The 21,524-nt window shown below is 35.1% G+C and overlaps 1 protein-coding gene across 5 annotated transcripts in view; it reads right to left on the bottom strand.

Annotated features, from left to right (window-relative positions):
• Positions 1-21,524, bottom strand: part of LOC143226331 (uncharacterized) — a 64,832-nt gene that overhangs the window by 19,473 nt on the left and 23,835 nt on the right. Inside the window, exon 1 of one of the 5 annotated variants that reach the window (XM_076457150.1) lies at positions 1,552-1,803. The exons of the other annotated variants lie outside the window; for them this stretch is intronic. The gene's annotated coding sequence lies outside the window, so the exon portion shown is untranslated. Of the gene's footprint in view, positions 1-1,551; positions 1,804-21,524 lie in introns of those variants that run through there. 5 annotated transcript variants of the gene reach the window in all.

The raw sequence follows: 21,524 nt of genomic DNA, 5'->3' as shown, positions 1-21,524 counted from the left end.
CAGAAGTATGGTAGGCCAGTACTTAAACATAAGAACAGAAGTATGGTAGGCCAGTACTTAAACATAAGAACAGAAGTATGGTAGGTCAATACTTAAACATAAGAACAGAAGTATGGTAGGCCAGTACTTAAATATAAGAACAGAAGTACGGTAGGTCAGTACTTAAACATAAGAACTGAAGTACGGTAGGTCAGTACTTAATTAATACAACAGATGATTCCAGAATATTAGTTACATGTAACAGCAGACGCATTGTTGGTTTTTGTTACTTTGTTTTATTCTATCTGCAACATCTAATTGTCATCGACTTCTCTTAAAACTCGTTAGAATAATTCAAAGTATTCGCACTTTTCCTTATATGTAATCCAAGCTTTCGATTATTTAGTAGATAAAAAGTCTTGACGGCAAATACATTGTGATATTTCATGTTATAATACCAAACGGTTTGATCTGTGTGATTAAAAATATAGTCAACGAGTAACAGCGTCCAATCTCTTTGGACAAAATGCTAGGAGTTTGTTAGCTTGCAAACACTGAAAACACACGAAACTTCATTTTTCAAAGTTTTGCGCTAAGCTACAAAGAGGTGTCGGTGTGCATAATTGTCTTTAATTTTGAACAAATAATTTAGGGAGAAGAAATCTAACTAAATATAGCGTCCAACTTCAACTTTTCAGCCTTTTTTCTGACCAACTAGTTTATTTGACGATCATTTTATACCACAAACCCAGCTTAAAAGTACGAGGCGCATTTTACTCTGCAACAAGTAGCGAATTGTAAGTCCTGGGATATCGTCCAAACACGCTAATAATTAGGTCACACCCAGCTACGACACTCGAGTAATGCTTGTTTGTTTGTTTGTTATTTTTAATTTCGCAAAAAGCTACTCGAGAGCTATCTGCGCTAGCCGTCCCTAATTTAGCAGTGTAAGACTAGAGGGAAGGCAGCTAGTCATTACCACCCACCGCCATCTCTTGGGCTACTCTTTTACCAACGAATAGTGGGATTGACCGTAACATTATAACGTCGCCACGGCTGAAAGGGCGAGCATGTTTGGCGCGACGGGGATGCGAACCCACGACCTTCAGATTACGAGTCGCACGCCTTAACATGCTTGGCCATGCCGGGCCACCGAGTGATGCTCGAGAGTAGACCAGTTGGTTTATTAGAATATTTAATTTTACCTATGATGTTGCAATTTCTGTCAAGAAACGGTAGAAAATAAAAGTTGTAAGTTAATAACAACAACAACGACAAAAACGTTTTGGTAATTTTTATAAAACATTAATAATTTGTGTGCAGGACACATAGCAAACTCAAGTTTTATATTCCCAGTTCTAATTCTAGTGTTGTTGTGTTTTTAATACATAAATGACTGACGGAATTTGTGCTTATAATGTTACTTGAATATAGTTCCAAGATGAGAAGGGTGAAAAATTGGTTCGTTTGTGATACATAAATCGTAGAATAGTGCTGCTGTAAACCATTACTTATTTGTTAATTGTAGTACCCAGTCCTAAATTCTTATAACTGTAGAGTTAGAAGACTTACCTGTGTGTCTTAGAATGAGTAGGTTTGCTGGGTGAATACTCCGCCTGTGCAGCTGTGACTTCGAATCTGTGTGCGTTGTAATTTTATAGTAGCGTTATTGGGTGGACGAGTGATAGGTTTCCAAGAATTATATAGGAAAAATTCGAATCGTAAAGTCTAGTTTGATGTCACATTTACGCAAATACGACGTGGCTTTTGCTACAGGTGTCAGCACAACCTCCAAGTCTTTCCTGATTGGTCAACATCCGACAAAGGTTGAGATAGTTATGAAACGCGAGCAAGAAGTGTGGGAAGGAGGCAACACTTATAATACAAAACGTTTGTCCATTGGTAAACTTCGCCATCATTTTCGAATAATGCTGACCTAGAGCTGATATAGTTTATAAATGTGCATGCTCAGAGATAGGAGTTATAATGAAATACAGAAGTGTGTTTACCTTATTTTTATTAAACGTGGTTGTATATATGTTTCAAACGCAGTAAGTCATGTTCACGCAATTAGTTTGTTTCTTTGTTTTGAATTTCGTACAAAGCTACTCGAGGGCTATCTGTGCTAGCCGTCCCTAATTTAGCAGTGTAAGACTAGAGGGAAGGCAGCTAGTCATCACCACCCACCGCCAACTCTTGGGCTACTCTTTTACCAACGAATAGTAGGATTAAACGTCACATTATAACGCTCCCACGGCTGAAAGGGAGAGCATGTTTAGTGCGACCGGGATTCGAACCCGCGACCCTCGGATTACGAGTCGAACGCCTTAACACACTTGGCCATGCCGGGCTCACGCAATTAGTAATGGATTATTTATACATGCATATAACATGTGGTATTAAATAACTATTCTTAACTTCAGACACCTCTTATTAAACATTTACACCTGAAGTAAAATAAACTCTTCGTGTTTTCCTGAAGCCTTTGAGATCTGAAACCTAATCGGCTTTAAGTATCTGTACAGGCAACTATAGTTTCTGAGCAGGCTGTACATTTAGTTTCCATTAAGTGCTGTTACCATGGCACAGACATGTGTTATTGGAAGTACATACTGATAAAATCCGTTTGCATCTTCCACTCGCTTCATTTTCACATGGCGGTATTATCTTTCTGAGAATGAACGGGCTGTTCCCCCCTCTCAAACACAGGCGCTCATTAGAAAATTGAATTTGTATTAACTCTATGCGTGACAGGGTAGATAATATACAACCGAGTAAGTAACTGTAGTACAGACTTCCCGCGGGACGTTTTATAGAGTAACCAGCACTCTCATCACACACTCATATATACGACAATACCTTCGACTCTGGTTCAGTTTCACTGGAAATTTGTTTTTTCGTCTTTCCTTGTTTTGTTTTTAAATTTACGAATAAATTATTTGAGTGTTTCAGAATACTAAAGCCTAAATAAATTTAAGAGAAATCCAGTGTATATACATATATGTATAATATTTTTTATGTTACATATTTCTGCGTGTGACAGTAACTGCAGGTTGTTTTGAAAATTTAAAAAATAAATCTCATATTTTTATAATAACTTTCCATTTCTGAAACAACCTACGCTATACACTGGATTTCTCTTAAAATTATTTAGGCTTTAGTATTGTGAAACACTCAAATAATGTACTCGTAAATTAAAAAAAGAAATGAAATGTATTTTGTGTAATATCACTGACAAATTTTTAATAAGGGTATCTATTGAAATCAACAGTACGCTAAATAAAAACATCAGTCTGAGAATAGCTTTAGCGTACCCTTGATTTCAATTGATACCCTTATTAAAAATTTCTCAGTAATATTACACAAAATACATTTCACATCAGTACTGACAATTTCACGATCTTGATATCAGTAAATCCACAGTAGCACAAAAAATTTGGCGAGTTGGTTTCCTTAGTGTATGTTCTTATATCAGGACTTCGTGTTTATTATGATTTAGTAGCTGAAATTTATGGTATTAAAAACAATTTGATGGAATATCGTACGAGTTGTCTATATTTGTCTACAATAATTTATAATACTATTAAGATTAAAACATATATATATGTATATAATTATTTTCGTTTAAAGAGTAAAATCAGAAGAGTAAGAATAATAAAGTGACATATTTCTCCAGTATCAGCGCGTGATTAACCCATTCGGCTATTTCAAAGTGAAACCCTCTCACGGGGGTAAGGTTCCGCTTATACGAATCAGCAGCTTAAATGTGGTAATCATTCTAGCAAACAGATTTCAGCACAAAAATTGAAGCTTTGCTCTATATCTGTACACAAGAATACTAACCACGTTCTGGAAGTCAGTTACGTTGTAAACATAATTCGTTAATTTGTAAAGAACAGACAAAACGACACCTATGTTCTATTTCATAAATATATTAATGTACCTTACACGCACATAACATCGTGAACTTGCATATTTTAGTTAATTTGTTGGTTCGAAATGAGATGATAAACTAATTTGGAAATTCATGTTTTACATATTTTATATAATGTCTCATAAAAATTCCCACGTGTGTTGAACGTTAATGGACGAAAAAAGTGAATGTCTAAATAAACTGTCGAAGAAACTAAAGTATAATTATATTTGGTTCGCTTCGTAATTTATATTTCTATGCTAATTCGCGTTACGTAATTATAGTTTCTCTCTTTATTTTTGGTGGAGTATTTAGTAGACCAAATTGATAAAAAAATTGCATTACATTTTTTTTTGTAAAGTTTATAAACTAATTATTTTAGGATATTACTGTATAATCTAAATAGTGATTGAAATAAAACTGCTGCTCATTTCTACGTGAAAGTGTTTACAGAGACAATACACAAGGTGAGTTATCAACCTGCTTATTATGTAATTTAGAGTGCAATCAAAAACATATCGCTGTGAATCAGACACAAGACAGAACTGTTATTGTGATGAACTGAGAACTTGAGAGGCCTGGCATGGCCTAGCGTGTTAAGGCGTGCGCTTCGCAATCTGAGGGTCGCGGATTCGCGCCCGAGTCGCGCCAAACATGCTCGCCCTTCCAGCCGTGGGGGCGTTATATAGTGATGGTCAATCCCACTTTTCGTTGGTAAAAGAGTAGCCCAAGAGTTGGCGGTGGGTGGTGATGACTAGCTGCCTTCCCTCTAGTCTTACATTGCTAAATTAGGGACGGCTAGCACAGATAGCCCTCGAGTAGCTTTGTGCGAAATTCCAAAAACAAACAAAGAACTTGAGCTCTGCGCAGTCTAAAATCATTTTGGATTACCTACTAGATAGAACACGTTATGACTTATTGAAGATTTTAAATTTGATAACGTTACCTTTCTCTTACCGAAACCATAATATATTTCGTCTAAAGTATTTTAAAACGGTTTAAATTAGCCGTTTTGAAACCGATAGAAATTCGATTGCTGAATCTTATATGTGTCCGCGGGCTCGAATCCCCGTCACACAAAACATGCTTGCCCTTTCAGCCGTGGGAACGTTATAACGTGACGGTTAATCCCACTATTCGTTGGTAACAGAATAGCCCAAGAGTTGGCGGTGGTTGATGATGACTAGCCGCCTTCCCTCTAGCCTTACACTGCAAAATTAGGGACGGCAAGCGCAGATAGCCCTCGAGTGGCTTTGCCCGGAATTCAAAACAAACCTTATCTGTGTCACAAACCGTACAGTAACAAAAATCATACTTGCGTACTTTAAGTCTGTATATATTTTTTTAATGCATATTGTTTCCCATTTTTATGTGTTTGAAACTGACCTATTGAAGCTCATGACATACCAGTACATCGAGGAAACCACGATTAGGTTAATAGGATGATATTAATGAACCTTAGTGAATTACACGCTGAGCGTGTACCACACTAAAACACACACAAAATAAACGAGATTTAGAACAAATTCGATAACAGACTAGCAGACAATTCCTATTCATTAAGTGCTCACGCCCAAAAATGTATGGTAGGCATTAAGTTTCACTTGGACATTCCCAACGGATGAAATACTCTGAGGGAAGCATAATATTAGGTATTTACGTTGTGTTTGATTTTAGATGAGTTTGTTTAGTTGAAAAAAGAAACACAAAGAAAAATCGGTTTCATTTTCGGACTTGTTAGCAGGGAGGAATTAAACTTGTTATATATTTGCCAGAAATATGATGTGTTATAAACAAAAAATAAACATTTCGCATGGGAAGATCGTTTATTTTTCGTGTTTATTAGGACCGAAACAATTGTTTATATTGTAATCACATGAGGACCGGAAATATAGTTTACCTGTTTTGTAATCCATTATAATCACAATTATAGTCTACCTATCGTATAACCACACGAGGACCAAAAGTACAGTATAACTGAATTGTAACCACACGATAATTAAAACTATAGTCTGCGTGTATTGTTATCACACGAGGACCTAAACTACAGCTTACCTGTTTCGTAACCACATGACAATTAGAACTGAAGTATATCTGTCTTGCAATCACGTGAGGACCAGAAATATAATCTACCTATCTTGTAACCCCTTACATCGGAATCCATTTTCTCTAGCATTGTACACACATCAAGTTTTGTTTTTGATGATTTTCCAAATTTTGTGTCTGAAAATTAACCTTCTTCACTTCTATTTCTTGAAATTTTGAGAACTTTCGTTTGTTAAATGATAACGTATATCTTTTGAAATTTAAACAGGAGAATAGTTTATGATTTCCTTCGCTGAAATAAACGGAGCTACAACAATATTTACATTTTAGATTCTGTTCTTAGATGTAGTAAAATGTTTAATTACACACGCACACCAGTTGGGTTGTTGTACTTAATATGTACAATTATTAATTATCGAAATAAGTTTTAAACGAATACAAGAAATGAATCAAAATTTTGTAGTATTTTTATAATACATTATTTTAGAATAAAATAGAAAATAAAAGAGATTAGAGATTATAACTGGTAAAAGTTAGTGGTAAATGTGATATTTTATAGTTCGATAGAAGTGAAGATTTATTTGTGAAATATTTTTACATATATATATATATATATATATATATAGTTAAACTTAGATGTGATCAAACAAAATCGGGCCTGGCATGGCCAGGTGGGTTAAGGCATTCGACTCCTAATCCGAGGGTCGCGGGTTCGAATTCCCGTCGCACCAAACATGGTCGCCCTTTCAGCCGTGGAGCATTATAAAATTACGGTCAATCCCACTATTCGTTGGTAAAAGAATAGCCCAAGAGTTGGCGGTGGTCGGTAATGACTAGTAGCCTTCCCTCTAGTCTAACATTGCAAAATTAGGGACGGCTAGCGCAGATAGCCCTCGTGTAGCTTTGCACGAAATTTAAAACAATCAAACAAAATCAGAAGAAAGCGAACAACGGTTCTGTTATAAAAGGAATTTGAGACAAAACTGAAGCACCGTATTTAAAAAACTTAATGTAACCGATCCTTGAATAATACTTGTAACATGCATCCTTCAGTAATAATACCCTGTGGTGGACAGTTTATATGGGGAGGATAAGCCTTATTAATGTCTATAATTACATTATTCGACATAATATTTATTACTGTATCTCTTACTAAGCTATTAGACCTCAAGAAAGTTTCAGAAGATGATACATTGTAAACATTTAAACCATAACTAGCATGAGATAAACGAAATGATTGGTTAAAAATCCATCTCACAAAATTTATTACATTTGATTTTCTAGTTTTATTTTCAGAGACAATGTCAAAATTACATAGTGCACGAGCTTGAACATACTTTTTGGCAGAAAATGATTTTCTATTTTTGATAGAACTTCTAAAATTAACGTATTTATAAGTAAATTTAAGTTGTTGTTTTTAAGTAAGCGCAAAGCAACACAAAGAGATATCAGTGCTTTGCCCATCACGGGCATTGAAACTCGATTTTTAGTGTTGTAAGTCCGCAGACATGCCGATGGAGGACAGGAAAGCTTAGAAACATCCCTTGGAAATATATATCAGGATGATTCAAATAAAATAATTTTACAGGTACAATTTAAAAATTCGAAATGTATATTCTGTACTCTCAATTGAGTGATATGCTTACACGGAACAACTGTAATGCAGTTGAAACTTAATACACTTAAAATTGTTTATTAAATGCTCAACAATACAACATATCTTTAATTTCACCAATATTTTTATAGAACATAAACATTAAACAAAACAGCCAGCCATTTTATTTACATAAAAATATCAGTATTAAAACAGATGTAACTTTAAGTATAAGAAAGGTTCATTATTTCTCTAACTGAATGAAATAGAGATGAAATGAAATATCGCTATATAACATGACTAACTCGTCATCCAGAAAATTTTATATCTTGCGTTGAAGGAAGAATATCATACAATTGCACAGTTAAATAAAATATCTTTATTAACATTTTTTTCGATTAAGGGTGTGTGTTACGTCGCATCCCTGTTTAACATCTCTAATAGCCGGCTGGGTCTATAATAGATTTAATTCGTAAAAATATAAACAGTACGAAAGCGATGAACTTCGATTATTGTGATATCATTCAACAAAAACGATTAGATTAACTTAAAGCGAAATAATTTAAGTGGACGAGGACAGCTTCTCATCATTGAACATAAATCGTACTGTAACTGAGTACAAACTATATCGCAGAACAGGAGGTGTGACGGAAAGTTATTTTCAACTAAAAAATTTGGTGTAAAGAAAGACGCATTCTTTCTTCTAGATACAAATTCAACGACGCGAAATTATGTGTTATTTTTATTCTTTATTTGTTTTACAAGGTAACAGCCATGTAAGATAAATAACCAAAACACACACACACAAAATGTTTACATAATCATTAATCCAAATGCATAAACATATTTGAAAACTTTTGGTTTGAATAATCTGAAACTAGGAGTAGTCCAAATGTTTAGGTTCATTCCATTTAAAATAGCAGGAGCTAAGTAGTAAAAGCAATTTAAACTCAGATCTGATGTACTTCTTGGACAGAACAGTGTATGGTAGTAATAACGTATCTCAGAACGGTTGGTATGGGTATTAACACTTTTATTAATAAAGCAGAGAACAACGTTTCGACCTTCCTAGGTCATTTTCAGAATATGTGGTGGTATCGTAAGGAGTAAAGGGCTTTCTCTAGAAAGAACTGACAGTTGAGTTCGGGATTAAAAGTTATGATGCCTTTGGTAACACAAAAGATTCGGTAGACATAGGTCTGGTAAATGGAGAAAAGACTATATTCATTGAATTTCTTTATAACAGTTGCACCGTAAGGAGGCCCCGGTATGAGCCTCAAAATCAGCTTTTGTAACATTCATATGGATCTTAAACAATAAGTCATGGAATAAAAATAACTTATATGTCTCCATGACATAAATAGTTTTTGTAAGATATTTGAAATCATTAAAATTTATTTATCCCATCTAATGTTTCTTTCAGTAATCACTCAAATCCTTAAGTTATCGGTTCTCTAGATATAATCATATATTGTAGTTTACTAATATTTAAAGCAAGACAGCTGGTATAAAGCCAAGTTTTAATAAACATCAATATGTTGTTTCCAATTCTAAAACAATCTACAAAATGATATGACTCAATAATGAAAGTCGTATCATTGACATACTAATAACAAGTTCCACTAGGATATACTGAGTAAATCGTTTATATAAGTAAAGCAAACCAAGAAGTGGGAACTCCATAGTGAAGGCTACTGAGAACTGATTTTGTTCCATTAATTTTGATGTAGCATTGCCTGTTATATAAATATGTTTTTAAAATATTATATATATATTGCCTCGTAAGCCATAACGAGAACATTTACAGAGCAATATTGAACAATCTTTTAACATCTAGGCCACAAATTAGAACAGATCTCTTTGCTTCATAAGCCTTACTAATCTTTGTAATGATTGTCGATAGACGTTTTTCGGTAGACTGATTTTTGATAAAACAAAATTACAAATTTCTTTATAACCCTGCATGTTTGAAAAAGCGTGATAATACAAAATACGTTTGAAGATACGAGTAAATGCAGAAACAACAGAAGTAAGGCAATAATTGTTGACCATGTCAGGATCACCACTTTTGTGGATAGGTGCGATTCTTGCAATTTTTATAGCATATAGAAATTTTCCAGTAGCGCATACATTATTTACATGTACAGTTAACGGGTCATTGATGGGTTCGCAGGTAGATTTTATCATTTTAGATTTTATACATCATCCGAACCAGCTGAGGAGTCACTTGTTAATGCCTTTATGGCTGCACAAATTTCAGTTGTGGTTACATGGGAAATATAAAGCTTCCGAGATACATTTGATATTATTAGTTGTAGTACTTTGTATTGAGAAATAATCGTTAAAAGGGTGATAAGGGTTTCTATTTCAGTATTAATGGGATCAGTAACTACGAGTTCTAAGTTCTTATAAATATTTCTAATGTTTCTTTATCTTTGGTCCTACCCATTTGTTTATTAATCATCTGCCATGTCCGACAAGTAACGCCATTTTGAAAAAAATTATTAAAATATTTGGCGTTTTTTCAGAAACTTCACCTTTAACAAGCACTTTGAGCTGCAATAAATCTAGAGAACAGATTACCAGTTTGTCTGAAATGATGACACAGTTGTTGTTCACGCCTAAAGATAGGTAATAAATTCATGATATTAGAAAAACTCATAGGTTAGGTTCAAGAAGTCTTGATAGAAATGAAATAGAAACACTATGACCCAAGCACCTTTAAAAGGTGGACCTTTCTTCTTCAGGGGCAAACTGGGATGTTTGGAAGAAAGTTGAATTTTGTTATTTTTTAAAGAAAAAACGTATCAGTTTTATTCGTAAATTTTTGTAAATTCTTTTTCTTCAAGCGAAGAGTTTTATAGGTGATAATAGTGGAAAATTTCCTTGTTCAGAATATCGACAGAAGGTTTTGGTGATATTCATGAGTTCTTAGGTGGCGTTTTCAAAGATCTGCTACCATTTGTTGCATAAGTTATAATCACGTACTCCTATTGTTAATGGTGCTTTTAGTTGGAGGCAATGAGATATGTTTCTCTTCTTATGTTATGCACTACCGGCTTGGCATGTTGATAATATTTTGTCTGTTTCTCAGTGAGGAATACTTGTTTTCTGTTGTAATTGAGTAATTTGACGCTTGGTTCCTACTGAACGTTGACAGATATTGGTGTGAGGAAGTCATTGTAATGAGCAAGGAAGTCGTTAATCAATGACTAAGTTTAAGGGAAGGTAGAAGGAAGTAACTATTTTCAGAGTGTGGAATGCATTGCTGGCCGTTCTGAGAGTTTATGCCAGCAGATAAAAGACTGCTATGTTTGCCCCTAAAGATGATACGTAATAAAAACACTGTAATCCGAGGTGGAAGGCCCAGCATGAGCAAGTGGTTAAGGCGCTCGGCTCGTACCCCGAGGGTCACGGGTTCGAATCCCCGTCACACGAAACATGTTCGCCCTTTCAGCCGTGAGGACGTTTTAATGTTACGGTCAATCCCACTATTCTTTGGTAAAAGAGTAGCCCAAGAGTTGGCGGTAGATGGTGATGACTAGCTGCCTTCCCTCTAATCTTACATTGCTAATTTAGGGACGGCTAGCACAGATAGCCCTCGTGTACCTTCGCGTAAAAATTCAAAACAAACAAAGCAAAATCCGAGGGCAATACCTGGTATTTTTATTTCAACAATTGTTTTTGAAACCTGAAGAAGTAAAAAGTTTTTCTTGTTGTGCATTATCCAGAAAACAACCAATCAACAATACGAAACGTTAAAATAACAGTAAGGGAAAGATTATAAAATAAATCTATGCTAAAATAATGTAAATGTTAGGTTTATTATTTAGTGGTTTATGTATTAAGGCCACTGAAAATATCTTAATATGATTTTCAACGTTATAAGATCTCAGACTTTCTGCTGATCCATCGGTGGGTGGGGCGTATTTAAGGGTATGTTTTAACTAACTCGCTCTGTTTTTAAAAATATATTACCGTGTGGTTTGAAGATTAACTCTTGTTTGTTACTTCTTACTAAGATTATAACGGTCATCGTCTTTTAACTGCGCGTGCTTCGGTTTGAGCTGAATAACAATATTTTTAGCGAGGTAAATAATGCTTGAAAACAACAACAAAAGTCATGAATAAAAGCTAGCTCAGCTCTGGAGATGAACTATAATGCCAGCTATCAAGACTAAAAGAGTTAGCTGTAGACTGTTTGGTTTGAATGTCGCGTAAAGCTACATGAGGGCAATCTGTTTCTAATTTAGCAGTGTAAGACTAGAGGGAAGGCAAGCGGTCATCACCACCCACCAAAACGTTGTGCACGCAACCTTTGTGAGCTTGCAGAAAACCAAACTATTCATCAGAACCATGCAATATTGGATAATACTTTAATAATACCAAGTGTGGCTCTAACTCACACCCCACGGGAGTATAACAGATGTTATGTATGGGTTTGATATTTTTATTGCCATTTTGATGGGTTAATAGAACTCATTAATGAAATAAAGTTCGCAGTATTGTGTATCTAGGTCCTAGACAGATGTATTATCAACGTAACTTTCCTACAAGGTAAGTGTCAACATTAATTGAAAAATTATTCTCGATTTGAATTGGTGAATAAAAATAATGGTTAGGGAACAAGCTAATCTACTGCCCTAGGAGTTTTCTTAGAAGGATGAAACTAATAGCTTCAGAACCTAAAATAACTCTTGTTTACTATTTACTATAAAAAGAAAGGCTCCAAATATTACTGAGTTTAAAATTAAAATACAGATTATATTTTACCTCTGTTATAGCTGTTCCATCCAACATTAGCAGGATATTGAAGTCATCACTGGCGTATGATATCAGCATCTCTGTCATCTGAGTGTATGCCTTGATTATCGATGCAGACATTGAAATCAAGGAGAATTTTTCTCTAACCATGACCAAGTCCTTGAAAGTAGACGTACCAACATTAACGTCCTCTTGCAAGCAAACATTGCGAGTATTGATGTGATGATCTTCCGACACAATTTTGCTGGACTGACTACGTCATCTAGACCCTCGAACCAAGTCTTCTTCTATTGGATCAGAGTTGACGTGAAGTGAAGAGAAGGATAGAAAAAAAGAGCTTGAAAAATATCCTTAATACCAACATAAAGAAGTGTAATATCGATAAAAACTCCTGTGAGACTGTTACCCCCCATCGTCTTACATGGAGGAGACATCTGTTGCTAGCATCCAAGCATTTTGAAACCGTACGATGGAAACAGGAGACCGAAGAATGAAAATGGCAGAGTTGATCAGAAACAATTCAGGAACACACGTTACCTTTGGAAACACATGTCCAAGGAGGAACAGGTATTTCGATTTCGGATCTACTACATCAAGTATCTCTGGACCCACAGACGAAATAATCGTGGAAAGCTATCTATCATCTTTGCCTACGATGGGTTGTCGTAAATCAAATTATTCCATCACAATGGGTATTCTTTCACCTTTAGATATTTTAGTATAAAGCGAATTTAATTTATAATAACTTTCCCTACCTTCTTCGGGTTTCTTTTCAGGAAATATTTGTTTCAAGGCTTTTATGAAATCAGATGTATATCTGACACAATAGATACTTCTATTCTTTCTGATCCTATGACAGTCGTACAGCACATATATATGTTAAGATATTAATGTCGTCTTTAACCGTTCTTCAACCTCAAACTCCGTAACTGTTAGCTACGAGTCTTTAGTACCGTTTGATTAGATGTTTTTCAACGCATACCCGATTAATCAAAGATGCTACCAGTCTTTTCGTGTTGTGTAAAATAAACAGATTAGACAATAGGTATAGTTTTGAAGTATTAGAAACACACTTTTAATTTCCTCCACATACACAAGAATATTATACACCAATTAATCTAAGCTCTAATTTAGACCACAAAATCGTCTTGGAAAGCAATTCAAACTACCTTAGCCATTGGGTGTCCCAGTGATTAGAAAGCCAGATTATTGGCTCGAGGCCCAATAGTTCGTTTTTTGCCATTACTATAAACAAAAATCACCGCACATAGCACTTTCTGGTCGAGGGTGCGTTATAAGAGTGATATTCAGATCCCACTATCCAGTCTGATAAGAGTTGGATCAGTGGATGGTGTTGATTAACTGCCTTTCTTCTCATTTATCACTTCAAAATTAAGTCTAAACAAACTATCTAACGTATCGGTGTGAAACTTCTAATTTATGAATTAACTGCACGGCTCACAATTTGTAAAGAGCATAATTTAATAAGAGAAGGAGGAATGTGAAACATTTGCTTCATTATTTGAAAAGTGAAAAGGACTGGTTTAAAATTCACGTAATCATAAAAGTGAACGAAGTGTTCGTTTTGAATATTCTGCAAAGCTACACGAGGGCCATCTGCACTAGTCTTCTCTAATTTAATAGTGTAAGACTAGAGAGAAGGTTACTAGTCATCACCACCAACTCTTGGGATACTCTTTTACCAACGAATACAGGGATTAACCGCCATATAATAAGCCTCCACGGCTGAAAGGGCTGAAATTTTTGGTGTGACGTGGATTCGGACCCGCGATCCTCAGATGAGGAATCGAATACCCTAACCACATGCTCACACGAGCCTGTGAATGAAATAATATTTTTTTAAAGTTTCGAGAAAAGAAGATCTGCCTTTTTTACCCTTTAAACTTGTTTACACTAAATATTCAAATTCTCTTGCTATATGAGTTAGGAATATTTTAAACTTAAAGTGACTAAGTTTTTTAAGTGGCAGAAGAAGAGATCTTGAATGTTTAGTGTAAATACAAATTTGGAAGGTAAAGAATAGTTTCATTTTTTTAAATATTAGGGACGTTTTTTTGGCAGTCTTGTATACCTTATAACAGTAGTTTCAAAACGATTTTTCACTGACGATATCCTATCCTACTTATCTTGATTGGCACAATACCCATGTTACTTATTTCAGTTTTTCTCTAGAGCTCTTTTTATGTTCTGAATTACTCTTCGGTAGATGAAATTCTCGCGATACACAGTTTTAAAACTACCGTCCTTGAAATGTGACTTATTAAGTTCTTTGGAAGTTTGCTGGAGCTTGTAAAGACGATAGGATACAAGTTTTAATTATTCATATGTTTATAAAAGTTTAAAAAACAAATAAAGAAACCGGATTCCTCAGAACTAACTCTCTGTCGTAAATACATACAAGTTGTAATGATATTATCTGCTATGTGTTATATCACCACCATATTAACTACTTATGATTACTTATAACTTCAGGTCATTTTGTAATCTTTGACAGATGTGTTGAGTAAATTCATAGGCATCTGATATGTTCATTAGTTAGTAGTTTTTGTGATATTTGGTTGCTATTATTATCATTTGTATACATTTTTAAAGAAATATATCATATATAAAATATACTAATGATTACAACAAAATTCCAACGTAAGGTGGAAAACATGACAAGTGGAAAGTAGCTGTTGGTTTGTTACCTTGGTAACCACAGGTAGGAGGCCATGCGCGAAAAAATATAGTGGGCGGCACATTGCAATAGGAATGGTTTTCGTTCTAGAATTTTGCTATTATTAATATTTTATAGGTTGTAGGGTTATCTAAAGAATTAAGTATGCAAGGATATTTAAATTAAAAAAACATGTCCAATTGGGCATAAATTCCCGGCTAAATGCGCTCGCGAAAGTATTTATAATTTCGTGGAAATAAGACATTCATCCCGGGTTTAACAGATATGGACATAAATTGTTTTATAAATGTTGTAAAATATAATTATCTGCTGCGGACGTAAAAAGTTCTACAAAAAGTGTTCTGTACATATCACGAAGTGAAACGTTACCATAACAGTAATACACAAAGATTATGTACCCGTGGAGGTGTGTAAATTGAACTTAAATAAATATATAACAGCAAACAAAATTTAATATGCTCAATCACACATTTACTGGCACGATGCTGATTCGAACTATATCAATTAAAAATATTTTTCATAAACAAGTCACATACACCTACTGTAGAAGAATCCTCAATTCATATATACATAAAACTCTGACAGTAGTGGACACTTCAAATAGTCCAATGTGGCTTTGCTCTAAAACAAACAAACTTAATTGCAATTAAACTAAACATTTATTTTGAATTATTAAACTTATTGGCAAAGTAGGGTTTTCAACTGTGGACAACAGATATTCGGAACTGAATATGATAATGCCATTGCAAAAGTCAAATATATTCTTCCAGGTGAAGGCAAAAACGCTTCACATCTACATACATAAATTGAGAGGAAAACAACTGCACAAATAATATAGAAAGTTATATATTATAACGCTAGACTATAATTACACAGACCATGAAATAATTGTGCTCAAGCTATAACACATTATACTCAGATTGTTTTATGATAGTTTAAAATGATTCGGCCGTAAATTAACTCTAGATTATACTCGATATATTTTGATTCCGTCAGAACTCTTAGTAAATTGAATCTAGATGATTCTTAAATAATATAATTTGAGGTATATCAGCACACCCTGAATGTCAACGATACTCATGTTACAGTAATGACTTTTTTTAAAAAGGGAAAACTGCATTTACAGCGTTTCTATCTATGTATATGACTAGAACGCGAGAAAAATCATTAATATATCATAAGTGCAATGATCATTGGTAAAATTGTTTACCAACAGTAAAGCAGTTTGGTTTGCTATAAATTTCTGCAAAGCGACACGAGGATTATTTGCACTAGCCGTCCTTTATTTACCAGTGAAAGACTAGAGGGAAGACAGCTATTTACCATCACCCATCAACAACTCTTAGGCTATTCTTTTATCAACGAATAATGCGATTGGCCGTAATGTTATAACGTCCCAACGGATAAAAGGGCGAGTATATTTGGTGGAGGGTGATACAGCAAAGCGATTGACCTTAAAAAAACAAAAAACAAGTAGCCTAACTTTCAACAGAATACATCCTATCTATCCAAACACACTAAGCATAGAGGACTATATCTTACCCAATTTTCAGCAGGATACATCCTGTTTCTCCTGTCTTTCGTCTAAGAATGAACATTAATCACTGAAAAAGATACTGAGTATATCTTTAAAAATGTATTTCAGTTCCCTAACTGATAAAAGTATTAAAGCCACAGTGTTTCTAAACAATCACTCCATTATTTATTATCCTCATGTCATTCTTAATTCTTAACACTAGTAACGTTCATGCTTGATGTCACAACACCTTGCCTGCGTCATGCACCATGATTTTACATAGAAGACATAACACAGCTTGTTGCAGTTCTTCAACAAATATATTACGTTGACACAGTATGCCGCATGACGTTGTCTTGATAGTGATGCTTCAAATTTAATATGTTACAAACTAACCAGAACCACTTCCAACATGGTGGCTGGAAGCACTTCACTCTTCTCAAATAAGTGTTTCATAGCGCTCTGTTATAAAATGTTTACATTTACCCTTATCTATTCTTGGGATGACGTTTTTAAGTTTAATTATTTTGTGGTTTATTTTCACATGATGAGATGTGTTTCTGTGGTTAGATGACGCAATAACTTCCATCCTACATTTTATGGTTCTTGTCTTTGTTCCAAATAACGTAATATAATGGATTGCAAAAAGTACTACACCACTGTCGATAATTATTGGCTGCTGGTCTGTTATAATGGCGTCCAATGATGACAAGAAATAATGTGCCATTAATTTAATGGTTAAAGCTGGGTTTGTTGTTCTTGTTTTGAATAAAGCACAAAGCTACACAATGGGCTATCTGTGCTCTGCCCACCACGGGTATCGAAACCCGGATTTTAGCGTTGTAAGTTCGCAGACATACCGCTGAGCCATTTGGGGGCAGTTGGTTTTGACATCATATTGGGTGGCATCTTTCTTTCCATTAACATCAATATGTGAATTACTTATCGAATTCTTTTTTGACAATATAATTACTAAATCAGTTGAAAGAGAGCATTAAAAGTTATTTCATTTTGGTTGTAACATAACAAGCGGATTTGCTGCCTACTTAAAAACAAAAAATGCAATATAGGAAAAGCAATAACCGAAAAAAGTCACCTCATCTTGATCACTGATAGGTCAAAATTTCAGTCAGTAACACAGGGTTAAAAACAAACCCATTGATTGCTACATAGTATGTTTGAAGGAGACTCTGAAACAAATTATTGGCTAATAAAAGCGGATGTTATTTCCCTTGTAATGGAGTAGACACATTACTCTATAAAAATACCATCCTAACACTTCTGAATACGCATTCAAATTCATAATTTCAAAAAGATAAACACAGCCCTCTCGATTTCAAGGTTCCATACCAGATCATTACTTATAAACAATAATATGCAGTCTGCCATATTCACTAACTCGTACACATGTAAAATTCTCCACCATTGGATGTCATGGCAGAGCGTCAGGACCAGTGATATATAGAAACTACTAGAGTAGTATCCACATGGGGACTGAGGAAAATTAATATGTTGCTTCGTTTTTACTTAGACCCGGCATGGCCAAGCGTGTTAAGGCGTGCGACTCGTAATCTGAAGGTCGCGGGTTCGCATCCCCGTCGCGCCAAACATGCCCGTCCTTTCAGTCGTGGGAGCGTTATAATGTTACAATCAATCCCACTATTCGTTGATAAAAGAGTAGCCCAAGAGTTGGCGGTGGGTGGTGATGACTAGCTGCCTTCCCTCTGGTTTTACATCCCTAACTTAGGGACAGCTAACGCACATAGCCCTCGTGTAGCTTTGCGCGAAATTTAAAAAAAAAAGTTTTCAGTTAATGTAAGACTAATCGTTTATCACCAAGTTGCTTCTGTCACAAGTTAAAATAGTATAAATACAGCAAAATAATACTATGCCTGACTTATTTTTAAATTCAAAGTAATATTATATTGATATAACCCACAATTACTTTGTAATTACGCTCTTGATTGCTTTCAATATCGTAATATCAATTCGGAATACATGTATTCACGACATTACCAATTCTCAAAATAGGCGAAGTTTTCTACTATTAGTTCTTCCTATTATGACTTGTCATAAATACCAATATAATACGAACAGCATCTTAATCGTCAGCCACGTCAAAATTATAAGTGATATCAATGTTTATTGTCTCATCAGTCTCCTCAAATTATGATTCGTGGTTCAACCAAAGCATGAAAATTTGTCAGTGATATATAGCTTTAGCTTGTCAGCGTCTTAATGCACTTTTACAAATTATGTGGATACTGTAGACCTATATTTGGTGGATTGATTTCTTCAAGAATAATATATGGACCATTTCAGTCAAATTTGAGTTGTTTAGACACTGCACTTGATGACAAAGTCTTAACCAGAGACTAGACTCAAATTTATATTCCTCATCATAAGTTATCTTTGTTATATATGCCTTCTTTATTCATCAGTTCACCTGAAATATCATGAACATCTGAATCTGGGGTAAACCATAACTACCCACCAGAAATATCATGAACATCTGAATCTGGGGTAAACCATAACTACCCACCAGAAATATCATGAACATCTGAATCTGGGGTAAACCATAACTACCCACCAGAAATATCATGAACATCTGAATCTGGGGTAAACCATAACTACCCACCAGAAATATCATGAACATCTGAATCTGGGGTAAACCATAATTACCCACCAGAAATATCATAAACATCTGAATCTGGGATAAGCCATAACTACCCACCAGAAATATCACGAACATCTGAATCTGGGGTAAACCATAACTACCCACCAGAAATATCATGAACATCTGAATCTGGGGTAAACCATAACTACCCACCAGAAATATCATGAACATCTGAATCTGGGGTAAACCATAATTACCCACCAGAAATATCATAAACATCTGAATCTGGGATAAGCCATAACTACCCACCAGAAATATCACGAACATCTGAATCTGGGGTAAACCATAACTACCCACCAGAAATATGATGAACATCTGAATCTGGGATAAACCATAACCACCCACCAGAAACATCATGAACATCTGAATCTGGGGTAAACCATAATGACCCACCAGAAATATCATAAACATCTGAATCTGGGATAAGCCATAACTACTCACCAGAAATATCACGAACATCTGAATCTGGGGTAAACCATAACTACCCACCAGAAATATGATGAACATCTGAATCTGGGATAAACCATAACCACCCACCAGAAACATCATGAACATCTGAATCTGGGGTAAACCATAATGACCCACCAGAAATATCATGAACATCTGAATCTGGGGTAAACCATAACCACCCACCAGAAACATCATGAACATCTGAATCTGGGGTAAACCATAATGACCCACCAGAAATATCATGAACATCTGAATCTGGGGTAAACCATAAATACCCACCAGAAATATCATGAACATCTGAATCTGGGGTAAACCATAACTACCCACCAGAAATATCATGAACATCTGAATCTGGGGTAAACCATAACTACCCACCAGAAATATCATGAACATCTGAATCTGGGGTAAACCATAACTACCCACCAGAAATATCATAAACATCTTAATCTGGGGTAAACCATAATTACTCACCAGAAATATCATGAACATCTGAATCTGGGATAAACCATAACTACCCACCAGAAATATCATGAACATCTGAATCTGGGGTAAACCATAACCACCCACCAGAAATATCATGAACATCTGAATCTGGGGTAAACCATAACTACCCACCAGAAATATGATGAACATCTGAATCTGGGGTAAACCATAACCACCCACCAGAAACATCATGAACATCTGAATCTGGGGTAAACCATAATTACCCACCAGAAATATCATAAACATCTGAATCTGGGATAAGCCATAACTACCCACCAGAAATATCACGAACATCTGAATCTGGGGTAAACCATAACTACGCACCAGAAATATGATGAACATCTGAATCTAGGGTAAACCATAACCACCCACCAGAAACATCATGAACATCTGAATCTGGGGTAAACCATAATGACCCACCAGAAATATCATGAACATCTGAATCTGGGGTAAACCATAAATACCCACCAGAAATATCATGAACATCTGAATCTGGGGTAAACCATAACTACCCACCAGAAATATCATGAACATCTGAATCTGGGGTAAACCATAACTACCCACCAGAAATATCATGAACATCTGAATCTGGGGTAAACCATAACTACCCACCAGAAATATCATGAACATCTTAATCTGGGGTAAACCATAATTACTCACCAGAAATATCATGAACATCTGAATCTGGGATAAACCATAACTACCCACCAGAAATAGCATGAACATCTGAATCTGGGGTAAACCATAACTACCCACCAGAAATATCATGAACATCTTAATCTGGGGTAAACCATAATTACTCACCAGAAATATCATGAACATCTGAATCTGAGATAAACCATAACTACCCACCAGAAATAGCATGAACATCTGAATCTGGGGTAAACCATAACCACCCACCAGAAATATCATGAACATCTGAATCTGGAGTAAACCATAACCACCCACCAGAAATATCATGAACATCTGGATCTTGGGTAAACCATAACCACCCACCACTCCATGTATGTCTGCAGACTTTGGGAACTTCTGCAATAGGGAGTAATTAAACAAAACTTGTCATACTGGGAACCCCTTGTAAGTAATTAAAATACATAATATTAGGTTGAGGAATAATTCGTGAGCGTTTTTTAAATAATTTCATTCAAGCATTACATGCAAGACTATACAATACTTCAATGCATGTACACATTACACTTTATTTCATGTAATACCTAGGTATATAGTATGCATTGTTTTAAACGAAATTGCAAGAAATTAAATGCGAAAACCAGATGGTGTCGAAAATGCTCGATTTTGTCCACTTGACATTCCATTTAATGAGCTGAAAATGAAAGCAAAAAATTAAAGACATATGAAAATCAAACACACCATCTATTAGAGCAAAAAATTATCTACCAAATG

Source organism: Tachypleus tridentatus, chromosome 9, assembly GCF_004210375.1.
Source record: "Tachypleus tridentatus isolate NWPU-2018 chromosome 9, ASM421037v1, whole genome shotgun sequence".
Taxonomy (NCBI): domain Eukaryota; kingdom Metazoa; phylum Arthropoda; class Merostomata; order Xiphosura; family Limulidae; genus Tachypleus; species Tachypleus tridentatus.
Note: the sequence above shows the minus strand (reverse complement) of the source record. Positions and strands in the feature narration are given on the sequence as shown.